Source organism: Lygodium microphyllum, chromosome 24, assembly GCF_053477565.2.
Source record: "Lygodium microphyllum isolate KBCC chromosome 24, Lygodium_microphyllum_v1.1.10, whole genome shotgun sequence".
NCBI lineage: Eukaryota > Viridiplantae > Streptophyta > Polypodiopsida > Schizaeales > Lygodiaceae > Lygodium > Lygodium microphyllum.
The window spans coordinates 94,770,408-94,796,021 of NC_141158.1; the positions used below are offsets into that span (position 1 = coordinate 94,770,408).

A 25,614-nucleotide genomic window follows, 5' to 3' on the forward strand; every position below is an offset into this window, starting at 1 on the left:
AGTGTAGGGCCGCAATTTCTATCAAGTCTGAGAGCATACCAATGATCTTCTATGTGCATGCAAACACTAAAGATGCAAGCACGAAGTTGCTGCTAGCTCGAACCTTTAAAAATCAAGCTCACTGCAATGTCGATTATGAGTCAGAGAGTATCCACCTAGCCATTGGCAATGTTCGCATAGTAGCAACTTTCAGCAAGGGCTGTGCGACTCCTACGAGATCCACAAAGCCACTGATAGAAACACCTGCAGCAGCCAAGTCTAAGGAGGGGGTTGGAACTTGTTACAACTCGCCAAGCCTCTACGCCAGCAACCCGCTAAGGCCAAACCCAAGGCCCATGAACCCCAGTTTAGATGGGTATCTCAATATCAGAGCCTGCACCAAAGAGCAATCGGCCATGCCTTTGCAAGTCTAAGAATGTAACCTCAAAACCTAGGAGGCCAAGACAAAGCTACAGACAGTGACGTACGGTTAAGCCATGATGGGTTCTCAAGACCCTATTGCAAGTGCAAGGCTATTATGAGGGTAATACCTGGATATGGATCCCTAAGGCTAAAACAACCAAAAGCACTGATCAAACACCACCCTTGCGCTTAACCATTCCCAACCATACAATGTGTCAAGGCCTAAAGTCACATAAGCCTCGAGACACCAAGCCCATACTCTCACAACCGATTATGCCCATGAAAATCGACCAAGTCTGACAGCCCAAATCTTAGCCTGCTACTCCCAAACCAGTACCATGTAACTTTACCAAGACTTAAGAAGTCGCATCCGCAAGTAGTAGTGCCCCATTAGCAATCGAGTCCCACCCCGTTGTGCAAGGGACCCAACCGCAATCTCATGAACAACCGAAACCACAACCATCTACTACCAAACTCTCTAGTTCTGTCAAACCCCAACCACCCGCAGGCCTTAGACCCTCTTATGAGCAAAAATCATTATTGACACTAGCCGCAGATCTAGCTGAAGACATACGGGATGATGTTATTTCTTGCCTTAGATGCTTAGATGCCACATTCATGTCGTTGGCTTTGAGCTATGATCGCCTATGTTGCAAGAGCCCTTAGCAACTGAAGTTAGTATGATGCCTTATTCATGGGACACATCAGAATTCGCATTCATCAAAGCACCCCACTCAGCTCTGCAGAGTTGCTCAGCATTGAGATATCTAGAGGGCAAGCCATCAAACAGCATCTCATTACATCATACGATAAGCGAGCTACTTCATCTATCACTGACCAAGAAATCGAGGAGTTGAAACAACTTGCTGAAACTGAATCCCCATTCTTACGGAACTAGTACACTCTTCGATTGCAATGGGAACCTAAAGGTCGCCAAATAATGACCAATGCTGAGAAACGACATGCAATCAAGACACCGGAGTATGACCCAAATTATGTCACTCCAACCTCATATAGGGTGTTAACAATTATTTGTGGTGGCTGACCCATGGAAGAGCATATCAAAGGACACCCTTACCTTGATCGCCTCCTGACCAAGCAAGAGTTACATATTGCTAGCCCCGAAAACTTCCTAATGGATGCCCTGACTTACATCACACACATAGGCAGTCCACCCTTCGATCTAGACCGTTGTCGAAGAGTTCGTGAAAGCAAAGTCGCATCCACAGAGGACTTTGAATAATTTCTGGATAGAAGACCAATCAAGTGAATATTGTGTGTATGGTTCAGACTTCAAAATAAAGAGTGAAATCTTGTAAATTCAAGTATTTGTCCAGCTCATCTTATGAGATAATTGACAGCTGCAATTGAGGCTCCTATAACAGAAACACCAAGAAACAAGCCCGTTTTTGTTCCTATGATGGATGTCATGAATATGATAGAACCTCCATTATTGCTTTCTTATCCACTGTTCAGGCTATAAAGGATGTGGTTGAGAAGCTGAACATGGATAAATACAGGATCTGAATACGTAACTCAGAAGCTTCTAATTCACTCAAGAAGCCATGGCAATAACATTACAGAAATACAGAAAAGTTCACTGCCAAAATTCAGTAGCACTTCTGTCTTTGTTGAACTTAGCAATCTCTAGTTCACTGTTTGATCAAATCCAATCCTTGAATTAAAAGCAGTGTATAAAAAAGCTGTTAATAGAAGAGATCCTTTCCGATTTAAAGACTGGCGGTTCCAGCCAAAGTATATACAACACTGTGCATAAGGACAACTTTATTCTCAGATCAATCAACAACAATCTTCTCAGTTAATTCCAAACTAACAGGAAGCCTCCTCCAATAATCGAAACACTGTTTACTTTATTCAACTTTTCTTGCTCCGATTGAAAATGCTGAGTACATTCTCTTTTCATGGCAGGTCCGGTATGGACAAAATCTGTCTTTCTATAGGTATTCGAAATAATGAACAAGACACTTTTCAGTAAATCGAGTTGATCAATGGTTCTTAATCAGTCATACAGGATCGCAAGTTGATCCATCGGATTAATAAGAACAACATCACTGTGATGATAGAGAAGCTTTGCAGTAAAGGCGTCATCAGTAAAAAAAAATTCGATCCCCCATGGGAATCCCATTCCTGACGAGGTGATGCTTTCGTTTTTCTCCAGACTTCCCAATTTTGTAAACCTTCCTATTCATCTCGGTGCGGTGATAACCATTCTGTCCAGCCCTCTTCTTTTCTGAATCGCATTCGTCGTAGAACTCTTCCACATCTAAAGTAAGAACTTTGATCAAGTCTGCCCGTCTACCTTTGTAATCCAGAAAAATATCCTCAATGCTTCTCGGAATGACGCTTGCTCCTCCACGAAGTCTGCTTGAATTTCAGCTTCTAGATCCTCAGCAACGTGTGAATAGCCTGGTTGGCTTCATCAAGAGCGCTCATGGCAGAGCGTATGTGCTTCTCTTTCCACTACTACTAAAGTTGTTCCCTTATTTTCTTGCTTTTGCTCTTCCTCCCTTATTCTTCTGTGTTTTTCTTAATGTCTTCTCTCGTCGATCCTTATTACCTCTTCCTTCCTGGAAGGCCCACGCCAAGAACTAGAGCAAAATCCTAAGAACCTTTCTGTTATCTCGATGACTGTTTATAATCATTTACCATAAAAATTCTGTCATCACGAGCATATCTCCTTCCCTCTGAAGCAGCAGAGCAGCAGAGTCCTCCCTTCTTCCCTTACTCCTCGTCACTAATGCCGTCCTCTGTTTTTCCCCAGATTAGCTTATTCCTTTTTCCCAAAGCGCGGCTCCTTTCCCCTAAAGCGCGGCTCTGCCCCAGAAAAAGCAAAAACTCTTGAGTGTTACACAAAAACCACTAGCTTAATGACAGGCCCAACCTCGAAGTCGCGTAGATTAGAAGATCTCAATATTTCTTGCCAGCAGCAACCAAACCAATATGGCTGATGAGAACCACCACTCGGTTGCTGTAGCCTCATTCATTGTCAGACCATGCCACAAACTTCATAAATTTGTTTTGTTCAGAGCAATGCCTGCCTTTGCATCAAAGATGCTGGACCTCTCATCTCCAACAAAGTCGGTAGAGACCACATCATCCTCAGCATATTCAAGGATCCCTTTCATTAAGCTTTCAGATGCAGCCTTGACTGCTGCCTTAACTTCATCGTAAGAAGCATCTTTTTTTAGTTGGCAAGTCAAATCAACAACTGAAACATTAGGAGTCGGAACTCTAAATGCCATGCCAGTCAACTTACCATTCAGCGCAGGTAGCACCTTTCCCACTGCCTTTTGAGTTGCAGTAGTTGCATAGACCTTAGTCATCAGACCCTCAATAATTACAAACTCTTGGCGTATAACCTTTGCAAGCGAAGCTAGACAGTTCGTTGTACAACTGGCATTTAATACAATTTGCATCCCTGGTTTGTATTTTTCCTCATTAACACCCATCACAACATTGGGGCAACTACAGAAGATGCTGATATGATTACTTTCTTTGTAGCTTTTAAAGCACAGAGAAGTGTGATACTATCCAGAGAGATATCCTCCTCGTGCATTTTTTTGAATAGTTGTAATGTCTTCTCTCTTTGACCCAGTTCAACATAGACTGAAAGCAACCCTTCACACTCGCTACTATACTCATACGTAGAGAATAAATGTAATCACAACAACTAAGTATGCACAAAGTATCGAATCGCACACACAACTTTCGGGTGGTTTTCACACCTCAAATGCGCAGCAATATGACATCCACCCCCTCTAATCCTGCGCATCCTCCGGATGGGCCAACTACCCATGATCATTATCATCAAGATCCACAAACAAATCAATCTCTTCGTTATGCATTTTCGGTAGATCAACAAGATTATCGGTCATATCCTCTGTCTCTTCCATTAGAGTTTCTTCTTGTTGCTCTTCTCTTGAAAATTCTTCCAATGCATAATCCTCATCATCTCTTTTCTTGAAAATCTTGATTCTTTTTCCAGCAATAGGCACTCTAAGCACAGTCCCATCCAATTCAGTCAGCTCATATGTTGTATTATCAAAGACATGTCTGACTATGTATGGCCCAAACCATCTTTTCACCATCTTCCGAAGTGTAGTATGCTGATTTTCAAGGCTACTATCAAACACCAATACCCAATCTCCCTCTTCTATTGCTCTTGGTCGCAAACGATGCCTGCTGTCAAACCTGTCCTTATTTCTCAGTCTAGCAACCTTCAACCTGTCAATAGCTAGCTGAATATCCTCAGGTCTCCTCTCCAACTGCCGAATCCAAAGAGCTAAGAGCTCCTCTCTCGTCAAATCCTCCTGCCATGGTAAAACTGACCAAGTCAAAGCACAAGTCTCAATTGGCATAACAGATTTCTGACCATACATCAACTCTGCAGGCATATATCCTGTGGTAACACTATGAGTCGTACGATCAGCCCATAGAGCAAATGGTAGAAGTCTTGCCCATTCTCCAATCCGTCCTCTGCATGCTTTGGCTAATGCTTTCACTATAGGCGGATGCCCTCTTTCACTCTTTCCATTTCCCTCTGGATTATATGCTGTGGTTAGAGCCAATTTGATTCCTAGCTGAGAGAAAAACTCCCTAGCTTCATCTGCATCCAATTCACCACGATCCGCAGTGATCTTACCCACACAACCATACCTGCAGAAAATTTCCTCCAATAAGAACTTACACACTGCACTAGTGGTCTTTGTTCTCAAAGATCTGCCCTCAACATGATTAGTAAGATCCTCTCTAGCCAAAACAATGTATCTCATCTGCCATAGACCCATAGGCATGGTAACCGTATCAACTACCCACTTATAATGAATGCATAGCGGATAGGTCGGATGAAGCTCATCTCTATGACGCACTACTGAATACATCTGGCAGTCTCTGCAAGTCTCAACAAAGTGAGAAACATCTCTATACATGCCTTTCCACCAATATTTCTCCTTGATTTTCTCATAAGTAGCCCATACTCCTCTATGACCAGCCCAAGGACTCTCATGAAACTCCCTCATCACCTGTAACTGTGTCTCTCTATCGCAGACAACCCGCAAAGGTAATCCGCCTCTTTTCTTTGGATGCTTCCAAAGAAATCCGTCCTTGAGAAAATAACCATAGGCTTTCCTTCTGATCTTCTTGAACTCTTCATCTGTCCATTCATCTCTTTTGCTTAGTGTACTAAGGTACCTGCCAATCTGCAACCAATCTCCAACATAAAGTTCTTCTATGAAAGCCACAATATCATAGACATGACAAACATGATCAACCATAATGGCTGAAATTTCTGCATCATCCTCTTCTGCAAGTAGAGTCTCCTCATCATCATATCTGGCTCTAGACAACATATCTGCCACTGGATTATCCTTCCCTGCTATGTGTTTAAATTCCGGATTTAATGACTTGATGTATGCAATCCATCTCAACATGGCTATATTCGGAGTAGAGCAACTCGTGATCATACCAATCAATGGCAAGCAATCTGTCTCTACCACAACTGAAGCTCCAATAAAGTACTCCTTGTCACATTTGAGAGCCGTGACAATCCCCAATAACTCCCTCTTGATTTGCGGATATCTCCTCTGTCTCTCGTTTAGGACTTTCGCCCCAAACCGAATAGCATACCTATTTCCATCTGCATCATCTTGACCCACAGCCCAACCTATGCCAATTGGACTAGTGTCAACTATCAATACAATAGGCCTATCACAATTATAGTCCGCTTTTCTGAGAGTAGGTGCATTCTGCAATAACTTTTTCAATTTCCGCATGGCTCTAGTGTGGCTCTCATCCCAATAGAATTTCTGCCCCTTTCGAAGCAGCTGATACAAACAATCTGCTATGTGTGCAAAATGAGGTATCCAAATCATATAAAACACACAAGCACCAATGAATCTCCGTACCTCTGAAGTAGTAGAACAATAATCTGCAATCTTGCCTATAGCATTCACCTTATCAGGTGAGGGTTTCCTGCCATAATATCCACACATATGCCCAACAATAACAACCTCATTCACTCCAAAAACAGATTTTTGCCCTGAAAGTGTCAAGTTCACTTCTTCTAACCTGGCCAAAATCTTCTGACATGTTGAAATATGATCAGCCACAAAGTATCTGCATCCCTGCTCATTTAGGCTCTCATTCTTCTCTTCTTCTGCACACCCCTTAATGGGCACATCATCCAAGAAAGGCATAGTAAGCTGAGGTATGTAATCACAAAGAACCTTATGCATGGCATTCATCATATGCGCAACAGAATTAGTGGCACCTTGAGGCAAGGTACACATCCTCACAAGCCCAATAGGAGTTCTCATGGTGGTTATGTCCCTGCTTTCCAAAGCCAGCTGAAACTGATCATAACCCGAATACAAATCACCCAAAGAATAGATGGCACGTCCAGCAAATGCCTCTGCAAACTCATCCACAACTGGACCTATACAAACATTCCTGATAGTAACTCTGTTCACTAGCTGCATGTCTTAAATAAATCGGAGAGTACCATTCTTCTTTGGAACTGTAAACCACCTGTTTGAGTATGGTGCAGATGAAGGCTCAAGGATTCCCATCCTGATTTTCTCATTCAATAAATCAATCAGCTTTGGCAAGTGTGCTTTAGGCACTGGAATAGGTCGGAGATTCCATGGGATATGAGGAATAGTAAAAATGACCATAGGAGCAACAATATCAGGATTCACACATCCAATCTCATGTGGCAAAAAAGCAAATCCCCTTCCATGGCGCTCAAGCATATCCTGAAAGCATTGCTTCTCTATGGGTAACAAGAATTCACCATTTCCAATTTTCAATTCAGCAAGTGTCTCTGCTGAAAATTTATGACCAATATGCTCCGGATTCCTCAAAATTTGCTGTTTAGTAGCCCTCTCTATTTGTTGATCACTGTCAGGTGGAAGCGGTACAACAACCGGCTTCACCTTCTTATCCACAATTTTGTATTTCGTGTCAACCCTGGCTTCATTATGCTCTTCTGCATTACATAAACCTTGCTGTAAATCAGTAATTCTGCACTCCAATGGCTGAATATTCTCAGCCCTCTGCTCTATGGACTGCATAGGAACAGCCCCAAACTCTGAATGTTGAAATATTTTAGTAGTAAACTCTGTTGGCTGAAAATTTTCAGCCCTCTGTCTCTCTGAAAGCTGATCATAACCAGCTGGAAACTCTGTTTGCTGAATTTCTTCAGCACTCAACACTCTTTGCTGAGTTACCTCAGCCTCTGACTCAATCTGTGACATAAAATCTGCAATTTCATGAAACATGTCCAGGGACTACACTAATACATTACCATGACAATTCAGCATATCAGTTTTCAGCATATCTCCCATCTCTGCCATCGTATCTGCACAAATCACACTGTCATACATACCATCTATGTGCTCATCATCCTCCAAAATTCCTGCATTTTTCAAATTTTTCTCCTTCCTGCATATATACTGCCTGGCAGCTCTAGGCAACCTAGAAGTCTTCTGATAACTCATTGAACTGTTTGCTGAAATCCCAACATAACCGGAGGAGAAAACACTGTTGCTGCCAAGAGGTGAGAACTCCAATCTCCTCTCCTCTGTACCACCGTCGTCTCGCGAAACGGCGGTACCTAATGAAAACCCGAATCCCTTACAGTGGGCAAGGGTGCATCTCTGAGAGTATCCCTATTTCTAACATGATTCACACATACAGTCATAAACTGAACTGCTCTCATACCATCTTTACTGCGAATCCGTGCATAAGCAGAATCATCATCCATGACCTTTGTTTCCATGCGCATCTCTGTAATGAATGGCTGACCAAGAATTATGGGATAAGAGCATGAATCCTGCACAAAGAAATGAAAATCCTCCTCTACATCACCAATAGAAACCCTGACACTAGGGCAAGCAGTATATAAATCACATGCAGTGTTATTGGCGGCTCTCATACGCCACCCATGCTCTACATCCATAGGCCATCTGTTACTCTCATAAACTCCACGAACTATGAGATTAATCTCTGAACCATGATCAACCAATGCAACATAAGGCACCTGTTTTTCTCCAACAGTTACCATCGTCTCTGTAGTTGCCCTAGCCCAATGGCTCCGCGAAAAGTGACTATGCGGTATCAAAACAGGCTCATCAATTTCAGCATAATGCATAGGCTAAACCCTCTTCTCTACCTGCGGCAAAACAGAAGCATTATCAACCATAACCTCATCATCATCCTCATCCAACTCTCCAATCAAAACTCCCTGTGTATCAGTGGTAGCCAATGCATGTCTTTTCCTCTTTAGGACCTCCTGGAACTGATCCTGAAACTCTCTTTTTGAGATGCCCAAAATCTCAGAAATAGTGAAAGTCACCTCACTACCAAGTATCTTATCATTAAAGATTTTCTTCATATCTATAGATGTCTCAATATCGGACATCAATCTGAATCCTGGCTGTTTTCTCTCTCTAGGCTCTTGCCTCTTTTCCCTCTTTTGAGCATCCTCCATCTATCGATCTGGCCCAGGTCTTGAAGACGGTCCTGCAGTAGGTGGAGTAACAAACTCACCCCCTCTAGTCTTCTTAGCTGCACTTGGATTTTCTTCATCCCTCTTACGCTTCTCCTCAACAAATACATCTGCACCATGAGATTTAGCCAAATAAGCATAAATAGAATACCTGTCAACAGGCGAGTCCCAACCTGTCTCTGATCTGATTCTAGAGCCTGCACTAGTCAAAACAGTTTGCTGAATTTTCCCCTTGTTTGCAGTCTCCATAGCATAAGTCCATAGTGCGGACTAAGTCTCTGATCCCTTCTCAATCTGTACTCCATATGCAGAAGCATCACCTCTAGCCGTCACATAAGAAGTACGCGTAGCCATGTCCTCCACTAACTTCTTCATTCCACCTTTACCAAAGTTGGTAGCAAGTGGAGCTCCTCTCTCAGTCAACCAAATCTTACCATCTTGCCTCCAATATACCAAATTCTGCCTCCTTGCATCCTGGAAAGAGTCACAATCCCTGCAATGCTGATGCTCTGTACTATCACACCAAATACATCTCCGATCTCTCCTAGGTGCACTAGGAGCACTCCTAGGTGCAGTAGGAGCACTAGAAGAAGTAGTAGGCACAGTCGAAGCAAACTGCTCCTTCAACTTACCCACCAACTCCGCTTTGACTGACTCTAGTGTCAAATCTGTAATGCCTTTGATTATGTCATCAATAGAGGTAGGCACCGATGGAGCGGATGGTTTTGGAGCAGAAGGTGTAGGCATCGGTCGTGGAACAGGAGGAATAGGTGGAGTGGAAATAGTAGGCACTGGCATAGGCCAAGAAACTGGCTGAGGAGGAGAAGAAATAACAGGGATAGAAGTAGGCATAGGAGCAGATGATGGTGTAGGTGTCATGGAACCATTCTGTAAGCGAGTCTTCCATATCCTCCTCTTGGTCAATGTCGAGACTGCATCCTGAGCATCCTGCCAATCAGTTTTAAGACCCATAGGCTTCGTGCGATCTTCAAGAAGCTCACCCAATTCTTCTTGAAGAGCAGGATCTGCAGCTTGCAAGAAAAGCTCAACTTTTTCAACATCCAATGCTCTTTGTTCAATGGCATCAAGCTGACTATACCTCTCTTCAAATTCTCGAATCAACTCCGAAGCAGCAAGACCTTTGTTTGACATGTAGACCCACTCTCGGAATGACCGTCGAGTAGCCATACCAAAGTCCTCAAGGAAGTATTATTATTTCAAGGCCTTCTTAAAATCTTGCCAATGTGTATTTTGAATAAAAAGATCAGTCACTTTTGTCCTCAAAGCAGGTGTGACAAGACGAAGGAAGTACTTACTCATAAGTCCAGCAGGAACTCCAAAAAATCCCATCTTGATCTCATATGTCTTCAAATATGCTGAAACATTACGCTCGTCAAATAGCTTCTTCTCACTCTCAACTACTTCAATAGCCTTAGTCGCGCTGTTTGCATTCTCCTGCTCCGAATAGAGTTGCCTTTGCTGAGACAACTGCTGTTGATGCAATTGTTGTTGCTGCTGCATATACATTTGTGTTTGCTGATTTTGGAGCTGCATATACATGGACATATTCTGCAAAATCTGTTTTAGATCCTCCGTTGAAGTACTTGACGCAGCAGTCATTGATGGAGCTGAAGTAGACACAGCTGGAGTTGTAGAAGAAGCTGAAATAGAGGCTGAAGAATCTCCCATCCTGAAATTTCTGCGACGCTTTCACGTCGGGTTCACCAAAGATGTCGAAGAGTTCGTGAAAGCAAAGTCGCATCCACAGAGGACTTTGAATAATTTCTGGATAGAAGACCAATCAAGTGAATATTGTGTGTATGGTTCAGACTTCAAAATAAAGAGTGAAATCTTGTAAATTCAAGTATTTGTCCAGCTCATCTTATGAGATAATTGACAGCTGCAATTGAGGCTCCTATAACAGAAACACCAAGAAACAAGCCCGTTTTTGTTCCTATGATGGATGTCATGAATATGATAGAACCTCCATTATTGCTTTCTTATCCACTGTTCAGGCTATAAAGGATGTGGTTGAGAAGCTGAACATGGATAAATACAGGATCTGAATACGTAACTCAGAAGCTTCTAATTCACTCAAGAAGCCATGGCAATAACATTACGGAAATACAGCAAAGTTCACTGCCAAAATTTAGTAGCACTTCTGTCTTTGTTGAACTTAGCAATCTCTAGTTCACTGTTTGATCAAATCCAATCCTTGAATTAAAAGCAGCGTATAAACAAGCTGTTAATAGAAGAGATCCTTTCTGATTTAAAGACTGGCGGTTCCAGCCAAAGTATATACAACACTGTGCATAAGGACAACTTTATTCTCAGATCAATCAACAACAATCTTCCCACTTAATTCCAAACTAACAAGAAGCCTCCTCCAATAATCGAAACACTGTTTACTTTATTCAACTTTTCTTGCTCCGATTGAAAATGCTGAGTACATTCTCTTTTCATGGCAGGTCCGGTATGGACAAAATCTGTCTTTCTATAGGTATTCGAAATAATGAACGAGACACTTTTCAGTAAATCGAGTTGATCAATGGTTCTTAATCAGTCATACAGGATCGCAAGTTGATCCATCGGATTAATAAGAACAACATCACTGTGATGATAGAGAAGCTTTGCAGTAAAGGCGTCATCAGTAAAAAAAAATTCGATCCCCCATGGGAATCCCATTCCTGACGAGGTGATGCTTTCGTTTTTCTCCAGACTTCCCAATTTTGTAAACCTTCCTATTCATCTCGGTGCGGTGATAACCATTCTGTCCAGCCCTCTTCTTTTCTGGATTGCATTCGTCGTAGAACTCTTCCACATCTAAAGTAAGAACTTTGATCAAGTCTGCCCGTCTACCTTTGTAATCCAGAAAAATATCCTCAATGCTTCTCGGAATGACTCTTGCTCCTCCACGAAGTCTGCTTGAATTTCAGCTTCTAGATCCTCAGCAACGTGTGAATAGCCTGGTTGGCTTCATCAAGAGCGCTCATGGCAGAGCATATGCGTTTCTCTTTCCACTACTACTAAAGTTGTTCCCTTATTTTCTTGCTTTTGCTCTTCCTCCCTTATTCTTATGCGTTTTTCCCAATGTCTTCTCTCGTCGATCCTTATTACCTCTTCCTTCCTGGAAGGCCCATGCCAAGAACTGGAGCAAAATCCTAAGAACCTTTCTGTTATCTGGATGTTTGTTTATAATCAGTTACCAGAAAAATTCTGTCATCACGAGCATATCTCCTTCCCTCTGAAGCTGCAAAGCAGCAGAGTCCTCCCTTCTTCCCTTACTCCTCGTCACTAATGCCGTCCTCTGTTTTTCCCCAGATTAGCTTATTCCTTTTTCCCAAAGTGCGGCTCCTTTCCCCTAAAGCGCGGCTCTGCCCCAGAAAAAGCAAAAACTCTTGAGTGTTACACAAAAACCACCAGCTTAATGACAGGCCCAACCTCGAAGTCGCGTAGATTAGAAGATCTCAATATTTCTTGCCAGCAGCAACCAAAGCAATATGGCTGATGAGATCCACCACTCGGTTGCTGTAGCCTCATTCATTGTCAGACCATGCCACAAACTTCATAAATTTGTTTTGTTCAGAGCAATGCCTGCCTTTGCATCAAAGATGCTGGACCTCTCATCTCCAACAAAGTCGGTAGAGACCACATCATCCTCAGCATATTCAAGGATCCCTTTCATTAAGCTTTCAGACGCAGCCTTGACTGCTGCCTTAACTTCATCGTAAGAAGCATATTTTTTCAGTTGGCAAGTCAAATCAACAACCGAAACATTAGGAGTCGGAACTCTAAATGCCATGCCAGTCAACTTACCTTTCAGCGCAGGTAGCACCTTTCCCACTGCCTTTTGAGTTGCAGTAGTTGCATAGACCTTAGTCATCAGACCCTCAATAATTCCAAACTCTTGGCGTATAACCTTTGCAAGCAAAGCTAGACAGTTCGTTGTACAACTGGCATTTAATACAATTTGCATCCCTGGTTTGTATCTTTCCTCATTAACACCCATCACAACATTGCGGCAACTGCAGAAGATGCTGATATGATTACTTTCTTTGTAGCTTTTAAAGCATAGAGAAGTGTGATACTATCCAGAGAGATATCCTCCTCGTGCATTTGTTTGAATAGTTGTAATGTCTTCTCTCCTTGACCCAGTTCAACATAGACTGAAAGCAACCCTTCACACTCGCTACTATACTCATACGTAGAGAATAAATGTAATCACAACAACTAAGTATGCACAAAGTATCGAATCGCACACACAACTTTCGGGTGGTTTTCACACCTCAAATGCGCAGCAATATGACATCCACCCCCTCTAATCCTGCGCATCCTCCGGATGGAACAACTACCCATGATCATTATCATCAAGATCCACAAACAAATCAATCTCTTCGTTATGCATTTCCGGTAGATCAACAAGATTATCCGTCATATCATCTGTCTCTTCCATTAGAGTTTCTTGTTGTTGCTCTTCTCTTGAAAATTCTTCTAATGCATAATCCTCATCATCTCTTTTCTTGAAAATCTTGATTCTTTTTCCAGCAATAGGCACTCTAAGCACAGTCCCATCCAATTCAGTCAGCTCATATGTTGCATTATCAAAGACATGTCTGACTATGTATGGCCCAAACCATCTTCTCACCATCTTCCGAAGTGTAGTATGCTGATTTTCAAGGCTGCTATCAAACACCAATACCCAATCTCCCTCTTCTATTGCTCTTGGTCGCAAACGATGCCTGCTGTCAAACCTGTCCTTATTTCTCAGTCTAGCAACCTTCAACCTGTCAATAGCTAGCTGAATATCCTCACGTCTCCTCTCCAACTGTCGAATCCAAAGAGCTAAGAGCTCCTCTCTCGTCAAATCCTCCTGCCATGGTAAAACTGACCAAGTCAAAGCACAAGTCTCAATTGGCATAACAGGTTTCTGACCATACATCAACTCTGCAGGCATATATCCTGTGGTAACACTATGAGTCGTACGATCAGCCCATAGAGCAAATGGTAGAAGTCTTGGCCATTCTCCAATCCGTCCTCTGCATGCTTTGGCTAATGCTTTCACTATAGGCGGATGCCCTCTTTCACTGTTTCCATTTCCCTCTGGATTATATGCTGTGGTTAGAGCCAATTTGATTCCTAGCTGAGAGAAAAACTCCCTAGCTTCATCTGCATGCAATTCACCACGATCCGCAGTGATCTTACCCACACAACCATACCTGCAGAAAATTTCCTCCAATAAGAACTTACACACTGCACTAGTGGTCTTTGTTCTCAAAGATCTGCCCTCAACATGATTAGTAAGATCCTCTCTAGCCAAAACAATGTATCTCATCTGCCATAGACCCATAGGCATGGTAACCGTATCAACTACCCACTTATAATGAATGCATAGCGGATAGGTCGGATGAAGCTCATCTCTATGACGCACTACTGAATACATCTGGCAGTCTCTGCAAGTCTCAACAAAGTGAGAAACATCTCTGTACATGTCTTTCCACCAATATTTCTCCTTGATTTTCTCATAAGTAGCCCATACTCCTCTATGACCAGCCCAAGGACTCTCATGAAACTCCCTCATCACCTGTAACTGTGTCTCTCTATCGCAGACAACCCGCAAAGGTAATCCGCCTCTTTTCTTTGGATGCTTCCAAAGAAATCCATCCTTGAGAAAATAACCATAGGCTTTCCTTCTGATCTTCTTGAACTCTTCATCTGTCCATTCATCTCTTTTGCTTAGTGTACTAAGGTACCTGCCAATCTGCAACCAATCTCCAACATAAAGTTCTTCTATGAAAGCCACAATATCATAGACATGACAAACATGATCAACCATAATGGCTGAAATTTCTGCATCATCCTCTTCTGCAAGTAGAGTCTCCTCATCATCATATCTGGCTCTAGACAACATATCTGCCACTGGATTATCCTTCCCTGCTATGTGTTTAAATTCCGGATTTAATGACTTGATGTATGCAATCCATCTCAACATGGCTATATCCGGAGTAGAGCAACTCGTGATCATACCAATCAATGGCAAGCAATCTGTCTCTACCACAACTGAAGCTCCAATAAAGTACTCCTTGTCACATTTGAGAGCCGTGACAATCCCCAATAACTCCCTCTTGATTTGCGGATATCTCCTCTGTCTCTCGTTTAGGACTTTCGCCCCAAACCGAAAAGCATACCTATTTCCATCTGCATCATCTTGACCCACAGCCCAACCTATGCCAATTGGACTAGGGTCAACTATCAATACAATAGGCCTATCACAATTATAGTCCGCTTTTCTGAGAGTAGGTGCATTCTGCAATAACTTTTTCAATTTCCGCATGGCTCTAGTGTGGCTCTCATCCTAATAGAATTTCTGCCCCTTTCGAAGCAGCTGATACAAACAATCTGCTATGTGTGCAAAATGAGGTATCCAAATCATATAAAACACACAAGCACCAATGAATCTCCGTACCTCTGAAGTAGTAGAACAATACTCTGCAATCTTGCCTATAGCATTCACCTTATCAGGTGAGGGTTTCCTGCCATAATATCCACACATATGCCCAACAATAACAACCTCATTCACTCCAAAAACAGATTTTTGCCCTGAAAGTGTCAAGTTCACTTCTTCTAACCTGGCCAAAATCTTCTCACATGCTGAAATATGATCAGCCCCAAAGTATCTGCATCCCTGCTCATTTAGGCTCTCATTCTTCTCTTCTTCTGCACACCCCTTAATGGGCACATCATCCAAGAAAGGCATAGTAAGCTGAGGTATGTAATCATGAAGAACCTTATGCATGGCATTCATCATATGCGCAACAGAATTAGTGGCACCTTGAGGCAAGGTACACATCCTCACAAGCCCAATAGGAGTTCTCATGGTGGTTATGTCCCTGCTTTCCAAAGCCAGCTGAAACTGATCATAACCCGAATACAAATCACCCAAAGAATAGATGGCACGTCCAGCAAATGCCTCTGCAAACTCATCCACAACTGGACCTATACAAACATTCCTGATAGTAACTCTGTTCACTGGCTGCATGTCTTAAATAAATCGGAGAGTACCATTCTTCTTTGGAACTGTAAACCACCTGTTTGAGTATGGTGCAGATGAAGGCTCAAGGATTCCCATCCTGATTTTCTCATTCAATAAATCAATCAGCTTTGGCAAGTGTGCTTTAGGCACTGGAATAGGTCGGAGATTCCATGGGATATGAGGAATAGTAAAAATGACCATAGGAGCAACAATATCAGGATTCACACATCCAATATCATGTGGCAAAAAAGCAAATCCCCTTCCATGGCGCTCAAGCATATCCTGAAAGCATTGCTTCTCTATGGGTAACAAGAATTCACCATTTCCAATTTTCAATTCAGCAAGTGTCTCTGCTGAAAATTTATGACCAATATGCTCCGGATTTCTCAAAATTTGCTGTTTAGTAGCCCTCTCTATTTGCTGATCACTGTCAGGTGGAAGCGGTACAGCAACCGACTTCACCTTCTTATCCACAGTTTTTTATTTCGTGTCAACCCTGGCTTCATTATGCTCTTCTGCATTACATAAACCTTGCTGTAAATCAGTAATTCTGCACTCCAATGGCTGAATATTCTCAGCCCTCTGCTCTATGGACTGCATAGGAACAGCCCCAAACTCTGAATGTTGAAATATTTTAGTAGTAAACTCTGTTGGCTGAAAATTTTCAGCCCTCTGTCTCTCTGAAAGCTGATCATAACCAGCTGGAAACTCTGTTTGCTGAATTTCTTCAGCACTCAACACTCTTTGCTGAGTTACCTCAGCCTCTGACTCAATCTGTGACATAAAATCTGCAATTTCATGAAACATGTCCAGGGACTACACTAATACATTACCATGACAATTCAACATATCAGTTTTCAGCATATCTCCCATCTCTGCCATCGTATCTGCACAAATCACACTGTCATACATACCATCTATGTGCTCATCATCCTCCAAAATTCCTGCATTTTTCAACTTTTTCTCCTTCCTGCATATATACTGCCTGGCAGCTCTAGGCAACCTAGAAGTCTTCTGATAACTCATTGAACTGTTTGCTGAAATCCCAACATAACCAGAGGAGATAACACTGCTGCTGCCAAGAGGCGAGAACTCCAATCTCCTCTCCTCTGTACCACCGTCGTCTCGCGAAACGACGGTACCTAATGAAAACCCGAATCCCTTACAGTGGGCAAGGGTGCATCTCTGAGAGTATCCCTGTTTCTAACATGATTCACACATACAATCATAAACTGAACTGCTCTCATACCATCTTTACTGCGAATCCGTGCATAAGCAGATCGATCATCCATGACCTTTGTTTCCATGCGCATCTCTGTAATGAATGGCTGACCAAGAATTATGGGATAAGAGCATGAATCCTGCATAAAGAAATGAAAATCCTCCTCTACATCACCAATAGAAACCCTGACACTAGGGCAACCAGCATATAAATCACATGCAGTGTTATTGGCGGCTCTCATACGCCACCCATGCTCTACATCCATAGGCCATCTGTTACTCTCATAAACTCCACGAACTATGAGATTAATCTCTGAACCATGATCAACCAATGCAACATAAGGCACCTGTTTTTCTCCAACCTTTACCATCGTCTCTGTAGTTGCCCTAGCCCAATGGCTCCGCGAAAAGTGACTACGCGGTATCAAAACAGGCTCATCAATTTCAGCATAATGCATAGGCTGAACCCTCTTCTCTACCTGCGGCAAAACAGAAGCATTATCAACCATAACCTCATCATCATCCTCATCCAACTCTCCAATCAAAACTCCCTGTGTATCAGTGGTAGCCAATGCATGTCTTTTCCTCTTCAGGACCTCCTGGAACTGATCCTGAAACTCTCTTTTTGAGATGCCCAAAATCTCAGAAATAGTGAAAGTCACCTCACTACCAAGTATCTTATCATTAAAGATTTTCTTCATATCTGTAGATGTCTCAATATCGGACATCAATCTGAATCCTGGTTGTTTTCTCTCTCTAGGCTCTTGCCTCTTTTCCCTCTTTTGAGCATCCTCCATCTATCGATCTGGCCCAGGTCTTGAAGACGGTCCTGCAGTAGGTGGAGTAACAAACTCACCCCCTCTAGTCTTCTTAGCTGCACTTGGATTTTCTTCATTCCTCTTATGCTTCTCCTCAACAAATACATCTGCACCATGAGATTTAGCCAAATAAGCATAAATAGAATACCTGTCAACAGGCGAGTCCCAACCTGTCTCTGATCTGATGCTAGAGCCTACACTAGTCAAAACAATTTGCTGAATTTTCCCCTTGTTTGCAGTCTCCATAGTATAAGCCCATAGTGCGGACTGAGTCTTTGATCCCTTCTCAATCTCTACTCCATATGCAGAAGCATCACCTCTAGCCGTCACATAAGAAGTACGCGTAGCCATGTCCTCCACTAACTTCTTCATTCCACCTTTACCAAAGTTGGTAGCAATTGGAGCTCCTGTCTCAGTCAACCAAATCTTACCATCTTGCCTCCAATATACCAAATTCTACCTCCTTGCATCCTGGAAAGAGTCACAATCCCTGCAATGCTGATGCTCCGTACTATCACACCAAATACATCTCTGATCTCTCCTAGGTGCACTAGGAGCACTCCTAGGTGCAGTAGGAGCACTAGAAGAAGTAGTAGGCACAGTCGAAGCAAACTGCTCCTTCAACTTACCCACCAACTCCGCTTTGACTGACTCTAGTGTCAAATCTGTAATGCCTTTGATTATGTCATCAATAGAGGTAGGCACCGATGGAGCGGATGGTTTTGGAGCAGAAGGTGTAGGCATCAGTCGTGGAACAGGAGGAATAGGTGGAGTGGAAATAGTAGGCACTGGCATAGGCCAAGAAACTGGCTGAGGAGGAGAAGAAATAACAGGGATAGAAGTAGGCATAGGAGCAGATGATGGTGTAGGTGTCATGGAACCATTCTGTAAGCGAGTCTTCCATATCCTCCTCTTGGTCAATGTCGAGACTGCATCCTGAGCATCCTGCCAATCAGTTTTAAGACCCATAGGCTTCGTGCGATCTTCAAGAAGCTCACCCAATTCTTCTTGAAGAGCAGGATCTGCAGCTTGCAAGAAAAGCTCAACTTTTTCAACATCCAATGCTCTTTGTTCAATGGCATCAAGCTGACTATACCTCTCTTCAAATTCTCGAATCAACTCCGAAGCAGCAAGACCTTTGTTTGGCATGTAGACCCACTCTTGGAATGACCGTCGAGTAGCCATACCAAAGTCCTCAAGGAAGTATTCTTCTTTCAAGGCCTTCTTAAAATCTTGCCAATGTGTATTTTGAATAAAAAGATCAGTCACTTTTGTCCTCAAAGCAGGTGTGACAAGACGAAGGAAGTACTTACTCATAAGTCCAGCAGGAACTCCAAAAAATCCCATCTTGATCTCATATGTCTTCAAATATGCTGAAACATTACGCACGTCAAATAGCTTCTTCTCACTCTCAACTGCTTCAATAGCCTTAGTCGCGCTGTTTGCATTCTCCTGCTCCGAATAGAGTTGCCTTTGCTGAGACAACTGCTGTTGATGCAATTGTTGTTGCTGCTGCATATACATTTGTGTTTGCTGATTCTAGAGCTGCATATACATGGACATATTCTGCAAAATCTGTTTTAGATCCTCTGTTGAAGTACTTGACGCAGCAGTCATTGATGGAGCTGAAGTAGACACAACTGGAGTTGTAGAAGAAGCTGAAATAGAGGCTGAAGAATCTCCCATCCTGAAATTTCTGCGACGCTTTCACGTCGGGTTCACCAAAGATGTCGAAGAGTTCATGAAAGCAAAGTCGCATCCACAGAGGACTTTGAATAATTTCAGGATAGAAGACCAATCAAGTGAATATTGTGTGTATGGTTCAGACTTCAAAATAAAGAGTGAAATCTTGTAAATTCAAGTATTTGTCCAGCTCATCTTATGAGATAATTGACAGCTGCAATTGAGGCTCCTATAACAGAAACGCCAAGAAACAAGCCCGTTTTTTTTCCTATGATGGATGTCATGAATATGATAGAACCTCCATTATTTCTTTCTTATCCACTGTTCAGGCTATAAAGGATGTGGTTGAGAAGCTGAACATGGATAAATACAGGATCTGAATACGTAACTCAGAAGCTTCTAATTCACTCAAGAAGCCATGGCAATAACATTACAGAAATACAGCAAAGTTCACTGCCAAAATTCAGTAGCACTTCTGTCTTTGTTGAACTTAGCAATCTCTAGTTCACTGTTTGATCAAATCCAATCCTTGAATTAAAAGCAGTGTATAAACAAGCTGTTAATAGAAGAGATCCTTTCTGATTTAAAGACTGGCGGTTCCAGCCAAAGTATATACAACACTGTGCATAAGGACAACTTTATTCTCAGATCAATCAACAACAATCTTCCCAGTTAATTCCAAACTAACAGGAAGCCTCCTCCAATAATCGAAACACTGTTTACTTTATTCAACTTTTCTTGCTCCGATTGAAAATGCTGAGTACATTCTGTTTTCATGGCAGGTCCGGTATGGACAAAATCTGTCTTTCTATAGGTATTCGAAATAATGAACGAGACACTTTTCAGTAAATCGAGTTGATCAATGGTTCTTAATCAGTCATACAGGATCGCAAGTTGATCCATCGGATTAAGAAGAACAACATCACTGTGATGATAGAGAAGCTTTGCAGTAAAGGCGTCATCAGTAAAAAAAAATTCGATCCCCCATGGGAATCCCATTCCTGACGAGGTGATGCTTTCGTTTTTCTCCAGACTTCCCAATTTTGTAAACCTTCCTATTCATCTCGGTGCGGTGATAACCATTCTGTCCAGCCTTCTTCTTTTCTGGATCGCATTCGTTGTAGAACTCTTCCACATCTAAAGTAAGAACTTTGATCAAGTCTGCCCGTCTACCTTTGTAATCCAGAAAAATATCCTCAATGCTTCTCGGAATGACGCTTGCTCCTCCACGAAGTCTGCTTGAATTTCAGCTTCTAGATCCTCAGCAACGTGTGAATAGCCTGGTTGGCTTCATCAAGAGCACTCATGGCAGAGCGTATGTGCTTCTCTTTTCACTACTACTAAAGTTGTTCCCTTATTTTCTTGCTTTTGCTCTTCCTCCCTTATTCTTCTGTGTTTTTCCCAATGTCTTCTCTCGTCGATCCTTATTACCTCTTCCTTCTTGGAAGGCCCATGCCAAGAACTGGAGCAAAATCCTAAGAACCTTTATGTTATCTGGATGACTGTTTATAATCAGTTACCAGAAAAATTCTGTCATCACGAGCATATCTCCTTTCCTCTGAAGCAGCAGAGCAGCAGAGTCCTCCCTTCTTCCCTTACTCCTCGTCACTAATGCCGTCCTTTGTTTTTCCCCAGATTAGCTTATTCCTTTTTCCCAAAGCGCAGCTCCTTTCCCCTAAAGCACGGCTCTGCCCCAGAAAAAGCAAAAACTCTTTAGTGTTACACAAAAACCACCAGCTTAATGACAGGCCCAACCTCGAAGTCGCGTAGATTAGAAGATCTCAATATTTCTTGCCAGCAGCAACCAAAGCAATATGGCTGATGAGATCCACCACTCGGTTGCTGTAGCCTCATTCATTGTCAGACCATGCCACAAACTTCATAAATTTGTTTTGTTCAGAGCAATGCCTGCCTTTGCATCAAAGATGCTGGACCTCTCATCTCCAACAAAGTCGGTAGAGACCACATCATCCTCAGCATATTCAAGGATCCCTTTCATTAAGCTTTCAGACGCAGCCTTGACTGCTGCCTTAACTTCATCGTAAGAAGCATCTTTTTTCAGTTGGCAAGTCAAATCAACAACTGAAACATCAGGAGTCAGAACTCTAAATGCCATGCCAGTCAACTTACCATTCAGCGCAGGTAGCACCTTTCCCACTGTCTTTTGAGTTGCAGTAGTTGCATAGACCTTAGTCATCAGACCCTCAATAACTCCAAGCTCTTGGTGTATAACCTTTGCAAGTGAAGCTAGACAGTTTGTTGTACAACTGGCATTTAATACAATTTGCATCCCTGGTTTGTATTTTTCCTCATTAACACCCATCACAACATTGGGGCAACTGCAGAAGATGCTGATATGATTACTTTCTTTATAGCTTTTAAAGCACAGACAAGTGTGATACTATCCAGAGAGATATCCTCCTCGTGCATTTGTTTGAATAGTTGTAATGTCTTCTCTCCTTGACCCAGTTCAACATAGACTGAAAGCAACCCTTCATACTCGCTACTATACTCATACGCAGAGAATAAATGTAATCACAACAACTAAGTATGCACAAAGTATCGAATCGCACACACAACTTTCGGGTGGTTTTCACACCTCAAATGCGCAGCAATATGACACCGTGAAGCTCAGTTGGAGTACAATCCAGGTTTCTATGATTGGCTCATGCGAAGGTAAACACTTGACGTGTACGCTGAATGCCCTTGGCCTACTAACCTTCAATCCTAGAAAGGATTCTTCTCAAATCCGGAAGGGCAGGGGGTAAGGTGAGTCAAATCAGAACCAATCAAAATCAAGCAAATGTATAAACACATAAGAAGAAACACACCGTCATGAAAACCTCACTCTACACTTAAATGCAGAAAGGAAAGAAACATGTTAACTTATGATTGAGGAAAAATATCACAAAATTTTTGAAATAAAGGGTGAAAAGTCTAAAAGGAAAGCTTATTTTGGGGCTTAAATGTTTTCATTCAACAAACATGAAGTCTTTCTTTTCAGCAAATAATTGTTTTGAAAGCACTAATGGGAATCATGGTTCATGACAGAAACGAAAGATGTTGCAGCAAGATCATGTTCACCGACTCCCTTTCATGGAGGAGGAGAGGACATAGTATGGCATCAACATAGAAAACTGTGCTTGTAATCAGCTAAAATTCCACAGTATCCACAACCTCCAAGAGGTGGTAGCTAAGGAGGACTCTACAAGGAGAGTGGTGAAACAATGTAACCTCTCGAAGTACCTAGAGAATTTTGTGCAAGAGCTTGACCACAAAAAGTGTGTGGAATTTTTTAGAACCTACATCTGCGATCAAGAATGCAGAATGGTGACTATGGGAAGAGGGGAGAATACTAAACATGTGTAGGTGACATTGAACTAGGCCTTGGTAGAGAAGGCACTAGGGTTGGAGCCTAAGGTGGAGAAGAAACATAAGAGAGATGTGTATGTTATGCTAAAGATGAAGAGGGAGGATGTTTTGACAAATGACAACATCAGCATACAGGATATCCCCAATACTGAGGCCCGCATGTAGGAAAAATTTGTGCACTCACTCTTCTCCAGCTAGCGCTATAACTCCCTCATGCACTGAATCAGTGTGCCTGTGCTAGAGAATGTGGCAGCCCACACCTTGGATGAGGTAGACTAGAACGACTATGTGCGCAAGACTATATACCAAGCAGCCAAAGCACTAGCCCTGGGTAGAAGACCCAATAGGTGGAGAGTCCTCAACCTCTAAAAGTACCAAGAGAAAGAAACCTTTCTCAAAAGCCTCTTTCATTGGATATGGAAGTGTGTTGACAGTCATCATCTAGGAGGCTATAAAAGAAGCTCAGCAAGGAGAAAAAGGAGAGGATGAGACTCCAAATAGGTCACCGATCCACCAGGAGAAAGAGTCATGGAGCGACAAGACAGAAACTGAGATAGAGAAGGAGGATTAGGAGGCTCAATCTAGAATTAAAAAAGTAAAGAAGCCCACTAAAAACAAAGCTCAGAAGAAGAAACAGGATGAGGGTAGGAAGAAGGAAAAAGAATATCTAGAGAGAGCCAAAAGGGAATTCCTAAGAGAGGCTAAAGAGAGGGAGAAGAAGAAAAAGCAAGAGATAGAGGAGTTGAAAGAGGAAGCCAAAAAAGCCAAGAAGGAGTTAGAAAAAGAGGTTGAAGAGAGGATGAAGAAAGAGAAGGAAGAAGCTAAAAAGCTAGCACAAGAATCAAGGAAAATAGAGGAAGAGAGAGAAAGAAGAGTTGCAGAAAAGGAGGCGGAGTTGAGGAGAAAGGAGGAGGAAGACAAGCAACTCACTGGTCCATAGAACAACAAAGCCTACTCGATGACCTAGGGGCTTTAAGTCCACCCAGGGATGAGGGACATGGCTCAAGCACTCATGTAATTGAAGTTAAACCGCTTGTGGTCATTGAAGGCAAGGCCAAGGCTCCCATCCATCCCATCCCGCCCCTCTTGGTGCCCATCAGCGAAACAACCACTCTCACTCCAAGCATCTCGGCCAATGCCGATGTAAACAATTTTGTGGCATGGATTCAGTACTTCATTAATAATGAACTAGCCCAAGGAAAGAGTGTGGAGACTATATCCATTGGGAAAAAAATACCAGCCACAAATGCCAAGTCTAGGTAGGATCCGAAATACCAAAAGGTGGAGGCTTCAACCACTCCAATCCCTACTACTATGATGCCACTAGCAAACTATGATGAATATGTTACTGAACTACGAGAAGGGAAAGGAGGAAAGAAAGATAGCGGTGGTTGAGTTGGAATCGGAAAAGGAGTCGGTGGCAACCTTCCAACTTGAAAAGACGAGGCAAATGGCTATACAACAAAGGAGATATTTGATCTAAAACAGGAACTAAAGGCCAAAGATGACAAGGAGAAAGATGGCGGCAAATGGCTCAAAGATGAAAATCAAGTGATAGTGAAAATGCAGAGAGGATATAAACTTTTAATCATGCAACATGAGGATTTGGCAGCAAAATAGATCGGATCAAACGAGGCATGGAAGAGTTTGCCGCAAGGGAAGAAAAAAGGAAGCAAGAAGAGGAGCAACACCATAGAGAGATGGAAACCATGACTGAAAAGTTGAGCCTTGAAAGAAAAGAGCAGGGGAAAATGAGCAAGGAATTGGAAGACCAGGAGCCAAGACTCATGGCCCTAGTACAAAGATAAGGAGAAAGTATGGAGGAGATGAAAAAGAGAGCCAAAGACTAGGTAGTCCAAAATTAACAAAGAGTGAAGACCTTGGCATGTCGCATGGCTCTCGTGGAAAAAGAGAAAGTCCTAGTAGAAAGCAGAGCAGAGGTAGCCCAAGTGGGCTTCAATACTCAACAACGAGATTTTGTGAATACTCTGATGGATGCCACTCACAAGGAGGAAGGGGAGTCCCTTGAGGTGGTAAAGAAGAATTTGAGCATAGCACATAGAGCTCTGCAAGCAGGGCTACACATGCCACTACAACCCATTGCAATTGTTTTGAGTCTTGATGAACAATGCAAGTACTTGTTGTTGGCCAGCCTAACCCCCCAAGAGACTGAAACACAATATTAATGAGTTTGGGAATCTCCCAATTTCCATTTTTTGAATACTAAAAAGGTGCCCCCCAGATAACATGCCCATAAGTTTCTCAAAACCATATGATGTGATCTATCATTGGAAAGCTCTTGAAAAATGGAATCTATTGAGCTATAGAGTGCTCAATTTGGAGTTATAGTGTTCAAGTTATGATAAATCCAAAGATTTGACCATGTGTCCCATACTTATGGGAAATTCCCATATTCCCCAATATGGTGTTCTGACGCACTGGGGTTTATAGAGGAGGTACAGGAACAAGAAGATCTCCAAAGGGGTGAAGTTGAACTACAATTTGACAAGGGAAGAATTGAAGAAGAAGTGATCCCACAACCCCCTTCACCTCACTCTAAA

General features: G+C 42.5%; 3 pseudogenes; all 3 read right to left on the minus strand.

The window, feature by feature from the left end:
- Positions 1–3,428: 3,428 nt before the first annotated feature.
- LOC148015381 (glyceraldehyde-3-phosphate dehydrogenase, cytosolic pseudogene) lies at positions 3,429–3,872 on the minus strand (annotated as a pseudogene).
- An 8,622-nt stretch (positions 3,873–12,494) lies between these two features.
- On the minus strand, positions 12,495–12,938 carry LOC148015382 (glyceraldehyde-3-phosphate dehydrogenase, cytosolic pseudogene; annotated as a pseudogene).
- An 8,622-nt stretch (positions 12,939–21,560) lies between these two features.
- Positions 21,561–22,004, minus strand: LOC148015383 (glyceraldehyde-3-phosphate dehydrogenase, cytosolic pseudogene; annotated as a pseudogene).
- Between the last annotated feature and the right edge of the window lie 3,610 nt (positions 22,005–25,614).